We start from the raw sequence: 8297 nt of genomic DNA, 5'->3' as shown, positions 1-8297 counted from the left end.
CTTCAGGGATGAGGGCCGCTTCAAATTGAGTCCCACTGAGAATCAAAGGCGTATCTGGAGACCCTCCGACATCCGACTGTCGCCCGCCATAAGGACCGACAACCAGGACTGATGGTCTAAGATTCTCATTTCACTTCCCAGTACGATCCCTTTAGGTGTCATCTGCGGTACCCTTACAGCATACAGGTACGTCAACGACATTCTACTATCCTTTTTCTTGCCCTTCATGGCAAGCCATCCTGGACTTACATTTCAGCAAAATAATACCAGCTCACATAGACTGAGGCTTTCTGCTGCAAGTCTTCGTGCTTGCCAAATCCTACCTTGGCCAGCAATGTTACCGGATATCTCTCTGCAATTAAGAACGTTTGGAGCATTACGGGAAGGGCCCTCCACCCAGCTAGGGATTTTGACTATCTAAAGCGAAAGTCTGACACAATTTGGCACAATATCCCTCAAAAAGACGTCCCGTAAGTATATCAACCAATGTGAAGTCGAATAATTGCCTGCATAAGGGCCAGAGGTGGACCAATACGTTACTGGCCTCCTCGATTTGTGAAGCTCTTTCTCTTGAACAAAATCGTCCAATTTTTCTGAAATTTTAGTCGTTTGTTTGTCTGTACATCTACGTCATATCTACCGATTTCCGTCCCACCTGGGTAATTCCTTAGAGGTGAGTGACTTTTTTTTGTCTTAGAGTGTATATGGACTGTTGAAGTCTCTTGAACCTTATGCCATGTATCACAAGCAATTCTTCCTATTTCGTTTTCTTCTTAATTACATGAATTCTGTTTTGTCCTGATTCAACTTGAGCCCAACCTTCTGTGCATACTTGTTTCATTCAATTAATGGTTTAATTCACTTCGAAGTACTGTGTTATCTGCATTGCGAGACTACTGAAATTATTATCCATCTGTGCTTCTTCGGAGAGGCGCTCAGCTGAAAATCAGTATCAGCGCACACTAAGATGAGAATATATGACAAAGTGATATGTCTAGCAGTCATCTTCGGCTCAAAAACCAGGAGCTTGACTAAAGAGAAAAGGAAAGACTATTAATATTTGAAAGCGGAATAATGATGGAATGTAGAGACCGATCTTAGATAAAGAACGAGGCAGGCGGAGGACGAGTGAGGAAATCTACTGCTTGCTGCAACAACCAACAATCCTATAGAAACTGAAGAGCAAAAGAATCCAGTGTGAAGGCATTGTACCCCATGTGCCAGAACAAAGACAGGTGAACAAGGTACTTGAGGGGGAAACCAAACACCAGGTACCCCATAGATCCACCAAGCCAGCGCTGGACGGACAGCTTGGGGTAGGACCTGCCAGCCCTGGGGACTGAAGACACCTAAAGGAACCGAGCAGAAAACAGAGTAATGGAGGCAGTTTGTGGAACCAGCGCTTGGTCTGCAGAGCCTGTGATCGCTGGATAAGTATATATGTGATTTAAATATAGATATCAACAACAAGATATGGACCCATAGAAATATAGAACAAAAATAGTTGTCCCCCCCCCCCCCCCCCCCCATGTACCATGGACCTTGCCGTTGGTGGGGAGGCTTGCGTGCCTCAGCGATACAGATAGCCGTAATGTAGGTACAACCACAACGGAGGGGTATCTATTGAGAGGCCAGACAAACATATGGTTCCTGAAGAGGGGCAGCAGCCTTTTCAGTAGTTGCAAGGGCAACAGTCTGGATGATTGACTGATCTGGCCTTGTAACAATAACCAAAACGGCCTTGCTGTGCTGGTACTGCCAACGGCTGAAAGCAAGGGGAAACTACGGCCGTAATTTTTCCCGAGGGCATGCAGCTTTACTGTATGATTAAATGATGATGGCGTCCTCTTGGGTAAAATATTCCGGAGGTAAAATAGTCCCCCATTCGGATCTCCGGGCGGGGACTACTCAAGAGCATGTCGTTATCAGGAGAAAGAAAACTGGCGTTCTACGGATCGGAGAGTGGAATGTCAGATCCCTTAATCGGGCAGGTAGGTTAGAAAATTTAAAAAGGGAAATGGATAGGTTAAAGTTAGATATAGTGGGAATTAGTGAAGTTCGGTGGCAGGAGGAACAAGACTTCTGGTCAGGTGACTACAGGGTTATAAACACAAAATCAAATAGGGGTAATGCAGGACTAGGTTTAATAATGAATAGGAAAATAGGAATGCGGGTAAGCTACTACAAACAGCATAGTGAACGCATTATTGTGGCCAAGATAGATACGAAGCCCACACCTACTACAATAGTACAAGTTTATATGCCAACTAGCTCTGCAGATGACGAAGAAATTGAAGAAATGTATGATGAAATAAAAGAAATTATTCAGATAGTGAAGGGAGACGAAAATTTAATAGTCATGGGTGACTGGAATGCGAGTGTAGGAAAAGGGAGAGAAGGAAAAGTAGTAGGTGGATACTGATTGGGGCTAAGAAATGAAAGAGGAAGCCGCCTGGTAGAATTTTGCACAGAGCACAACTTAATCATAACTAACACTTGGTTTAAGAATCATGAAAGAAGGTTGTATACATGGAAGAATCCTGGAGATACTAAAAGGCATCAGATAGATTATATAATGGTAAGACAGAGATTTAGGAACCAGGTTTAAAATTGTAAGACATTTCCAGGGGCAGATGTGGACTCTGACCACAATCTATTGGTTATGACCTGTAGATTAAAACTGAAGAACCTGCAAAAAGGTGGGAATTTAAGGAGATGGGACCTAGATAAACTAAAAGAACCAGAGGTTGTACAGAGTTTCAGGGAGAGCATAAGGGAACAATTGACAGGAATGGGGGAAAGAAATACAGTAGAAGAATAATGGGTAGCTTTGAGGGATGAAGTAGTGAAGGCAGCAGAGGATCAAGTAGGTAAAAAGACGAGGGCTAGTAGAAATCTTTGGGTAACAGAAGAGATATTGAATTTAATTGATGAAAGGAGAAAATATAAATATGCAATAAATGAAGCAGGCAAAAAGGAATACAAACGTCTCAAAAATGAGATCGACAGGAAGTGCAAAATGGCTAAGCAGGGATGGCTAGAGGACAAATGTAAGGATGTAGAGGCTTATCTTACTAGGGGTAAGATAGATACTGCCTACAGGAAAATTAAAGAGACCTTTGGAGACAAGAGAACCACTTGTATGAACATCAAGAGCTCAGATGGAAACCCAGTTCTAAGCAAAGAAGGGAAAGCAGAAAGGTGGAAGGAGTACATAGAGGATCTATACAAGGGCGATGTACTTGAGGACAATATTATGGAAATGGAAGAGGATGTAGATGAAATGGGAGATAGGATACTGCGTGAAGAGTTTGACAGAGCACTGAAGGACCTGAGTCGAAACAAGGCCCCGGGAGTAGACAACATTCCATTAGAACTACTGACGGTCTTGGGAGAGCCAGTCCTGACAAAACTCTACCATCTGGTGAGGAAGATGTATGAAACAGGCGAAATACCCTCAGACTTCAAGAAGAATATAATAATTCCAATCCCAAAGAAAGCAGGTGTTGACAGATGTGAAAATTACCGAACTATCAGTTTAATAAGCCACAGCTGCAAAATACTAACACGAATTCTTTACAGACGAATGGAAAAACTAGTAGAAGCCGACCTCGGGGAAGATCAGTTTGGATTTCGTAGAAATACTGGAACACGTGAGGCGATACTGACCTTACGACTTATCGTAGAAGAAAGATTAAGGAAAGGCAAACCTACGTTTATAGCATTTGTAGACTTAGAGAAAGCTTTTGACAATGTTGACTGGAATACTCTCTTTCAAATTCTAAAGGTGGCAGGGGTAAAATACAGGGAGCGAAAGGCTATTTACATTTTGTACAGAAACCAGATAGCAGTTATAAGAGTCGAGGGGCATGAAAGGGAAGCAGTGGTTGGGAAGGGAGTAAGACAGGGTTGTAGCCTCTCCCCGATGTTATTCAATCTGTATATTGAGCAAGCAGTAAAGGAAAGAAAAGAAAAATTCGGAGTAGGTATTAAAATCCATGGAGAAGAAATAAAAACTTTGAGGTTTGCCGATGACATTGTAATTCTGTCAGAGAGAGCAAAGGGCTTGGAAGAGCAGTTGAATGGAATGGACAGTGTCTTGAGAGGAGTATATAAAATGAACATCAACAAAAGCAAAACGAGGATAATGGAATGTGGTAGAATTAAGTCGGGTGATGCTGAGGGAATTAGATTAGGAAATGAGACACTTAAAGTAGTAAAGGAGTTTTGCTATTTGTGGAGCAAAATAACTGATGATGGTCGAAGTAGAGAGGATATAAAATATAGACTGGCAATGGTAAGGAAAGCGTTTCTGAAGAAGAGAGATTTGTTAACATCGAGTTTAGATTTAAGTGTCAGGAAGTCTTTTCTGAAAGTATTTGTATGGAGTGTAGCCATGTATGGAAGTGAAACATGGACGATAAATAGTTTGGACAAGAAGAGAATAGAAGCTTTCGAAATGTTTTGCTACAGAAGAATGCTGAAGATTAGATGGGTAGATCACATAACTAATGAGGAAGTATTGAATAGGATTGGGGAGAAGAGAAGTTTGTGGCACAACTTGACCAGAAGAAGGGATCGGTTGGTAGGACATGTTCTGAGGCATCAAGGGATCACCAATTTAGTATTGGAGGGCAGCGTGGAGGGTAAAAATCGTAGAGGGAGGCCAAGAGATGAATACACTAAGCAGATTCAGAAGGATGTAGGTTGCAGTAGGTACTGGGAGATGAAGAACCTTGCACAGGATAGAGTAGCATGGAGAGCTGCATCAAACCAGTCTCAGGACTGAAGACCACAACAACAACAACAACAATAGTGGTTAGACCAGTGTGTTTATATGAATGTAAATGCTGAACAATGACGTACACATGGTTAATAAATGAGAAGTAATGAGGAAAACTAGCAAAATATAAAGAAGAAGCAGAAGTAATAGCAAAGTGGAAGTAAATGTTAAAAGGAAATTTTTACCAAATGAATGAGAACATTAACGAAACAAATATCTCTTTAGTTTCAGTAAAATAAACCGATAATTGCATTCATTACAAAAGTAAGAAAAGAATCAGAAATATTTGGAACTAATAGAAATTAATTTTTGTTAAGAAAGGAGTACTTAATTGAGAAGACCTCCAAGGCAGAAAAAAAAGGGAAATCAGTAATTGTGTGAACAGAAGAAAGGAAAAAAATGACAAAGAAAGAAGAAATGAAGTTGTTATGTGATCCCAGTTAATGAATATGACGATTCATTAAGTTAGTGTTATTGGTGATAAATGCTGTCGACCTTCGTGACTGTAGCTTTAATGGGCACTACCAGTCAGAAATGAAAGTCGTTTATTTAAAAGACGAACAATTTTGGTCTTATGCCCAGTTCAAATGATTACATGGTTTCGTCTTTAGGGATTCATGCTGGAGTTGAGTGTTTAGAATAAAAGAAAAGTTATATGATGTTGACTAAGGACACATTGAAAACAGCAGGATGACTAGAGTTGAATATATTAATGTATTTCGACGTAAATGGGATATTCAAGGGGTAGTCGAATATTTGATTCAAAAATATTCGCACATTCACACACTAATTCCATTTCAGGTGTGATAAACTGTGGGCAAAACATGAAATCAGAGCATCTAATGTGTTTATATTCAAATACAAAAATTATGGGCTAAGTTATTATAACTAAAAGCCACAGACAGGTACACACATGGAGGCATAGAAGATGACTAGAAGAACACAGTCGAGTTATAGAACACAGTCACCATCAAATTATGACACACCAAGCGAGGTAGCACAGTGTTAGCACAGTGGACACTCATTCAGGAGGATGACGGTTCAAACCCGCACCGTGCCAACCTGATTTAGGTTTTCCGTGATTTCCCTAAATCGCTTCAGGAAAACGCCAGGATGGTTCCTTTGAAGGGGAATGACTGACTTCCCTAATCTGATGGGACCAATGACCTCGCTATTTGCTCCCCCCCTCCAAATAAACCTATCAACAAACCGAATTATTACATGTAACATAGTCAGATTATAATATGCACCATAGTACTGTAAAATTATTATCCATAACATAGTCACTTCCAACCCGTAATATGTGATTTTTTTGTTTCATCACATGTCCTCTTATTACTGGTAGTTGTGAACAGACACGATTACAATTTATGTTTCAAAGGGGACTATTACATAAAGCAAATTAGAAATTTGTACATAAATGGGACAGTGAGTGCAAAGTAGTCATTATCAAGTAAGTGAAATTCCAGAGGATTTATAAGTAGAAATCAATTAGATTATATAATAATAAGTTCTTATAGAAGATTGTTATGATCTGTGGTTGTGAGAGGATAATAAGTTAGTTTGTTTCTAAAAACTTCATGGAAGATTTATAAAAATTAACTGTCTCCTATGTCTACCTGCTAGTCCTTCAAGGAGATTCATTTTCTTTCATTTGTTATCAGTTCGTAGGATCTGTTTGAAAGTTGTCTTTATTGTCTGTTGCTGAGTGCCCATAGTCCTACAAATGTGTTACAAAAACGAATTTACAAAAATTTTTTAGCTGAAAGGCACACGAGTGTTCCTGCTATCGTGTAGTGAAGCTCCTTTCTGTATTACCTGGGTAGAACTGTGCCCCTTCAGAGCTTGAAAATACCTAATTTCTCGTGACATTGACTATTTATGGTGTGAGTTTGACTAATTGTTAATGCTGAAGTGGATTTAGATACTAGTGTTACAGAAAAGTTAGCAACCTGTTATGAACTTTTTTCTGTAAGAGAAATGCAAGCAAATGTGTTTGTTTGTTCATGTGAGCCTATATTTAGCAGGATTGCATTATTTCTTTTTAATTTTGTTGTGAAGTTTATCAGTTATATGTGGGTTTTTCTCATTTTCCTGTGCTGTTTCTTTGATAATGTTAATTTCATTCTATTATCAAGAGGACTGAGTGGATTTCATGCATACAGGTAAGTAAAGACCTGAAGACTGCAATTTTTGGTTGGATTGGAAGACAAGAGATGTTATTTATAACAACAGTACTTGTGGTTGGTTCATGATAAATCTAAATTAAATATTTATTTAGATTAGAAAAGGTAAGATCAAAAAACTAATTCCTTTATCGACTTGATAAACAGTCTGAAATGAAGTAAATATCTACAAGAATTCCAGTCAAAATGCTACCAGTTGCAAGACTATCTTCTTGTTGATAAACTTTGTTGTTAAATGTAACCTATCGGATCCCTATTTGGTGAACGTTTGTCTGAAATGTCCATGACAAAGTATTTTTGGACATCAGACTCATATGACAGGAAATGGCAAGATTACAGCTGCTTCCATGGTTTGTCCTGAAATTTAGAAATGGTGTCAGCCTTTATTTCATTCAGGCTGCACTGTGTAGTGATTGGCTACTTAAGGATTATTTGTCTTTTGAAGGACGAAGACAAAAGACTACATTTAGATTAAAGATCATTTTATTTCAATAAACCGATAGATATATTTACATCTATGACAAAATAATCATTTAACTTGATATTATGTTGCTTTTGTTGCTAGTTTAATGAGAGATATATTATTGTGCAATGATTGCAGTAAATTTCAGTTATTGGTCACAGATTCTCAGTCAGTAAAATGTTTGAAATATGTAAATACGTTACTGGACATTAAAATTGCTACACCAAGAAGAAATGCAGATGATAAACGGGTATCCATTGGACAAATATATTATACTAGAACTGACATGTGATTACATTTTCACACAATTTGGGTGCATAGATCCAGAGAAATCAGTACCCAGAACAACCACCTCTGGCCGAATTAACGGCCTTGATATGCCGGCGCATTGAGTCAAACAGAGCTTGGATGGCGTGCACAGGTACAGCTTCAACACGATACCACACTTCATCAAGAGTAGTGACTGGCGTATTGTGATGAGCCAGTTGCTCGGCCACCATTGACCAGACGTTCTCATTTGGCGAAAGATCTGGAGAATGTGCTGGCCAGGGCAGCAGTCGAACATTTTCTACATCCAGAAAGGCCCATACAGGACCTGCAACATGCGGCCGTGCATTATCCTCCTGAAATGTAGGATTTCGCAGGGATCGAATGAAGGGCAGTGCCACGGGTCGTAACACATCTGAAATGTAAAGTCCACTGTTCAAAGTGCCATCAATGCGAACAAGAGGTGACCGAGACGGGTAACCAGTGACATCGCATTCCATCACGCCCGGTGATACGCCAGTATGGCGATGAAATACAGGCTTCCAATGTGCGTTCACCGCGATGTCGCCAAACTCGGATGCGACCATCATGATGCTGT

Source organism: Schistocerca americana, chromosome 3 (assembly GCF_021461395.2).
Source record: "Schistocerca americana isolate TAMUIC-IGC-003095 chromosome 3, iqSchAmer2.1, whole genome shotgun sequence".
NCBI lineage: Eukaryota > Metazoa > Arthropoda > Insecta > Orthoptera > Acrididae > Schistocerca > Schistocerca americana.
The sequence above is the reverse complement of the archived record's forward strand: the minus strand, read 5'-3'. Positions refer to the sequence as shown.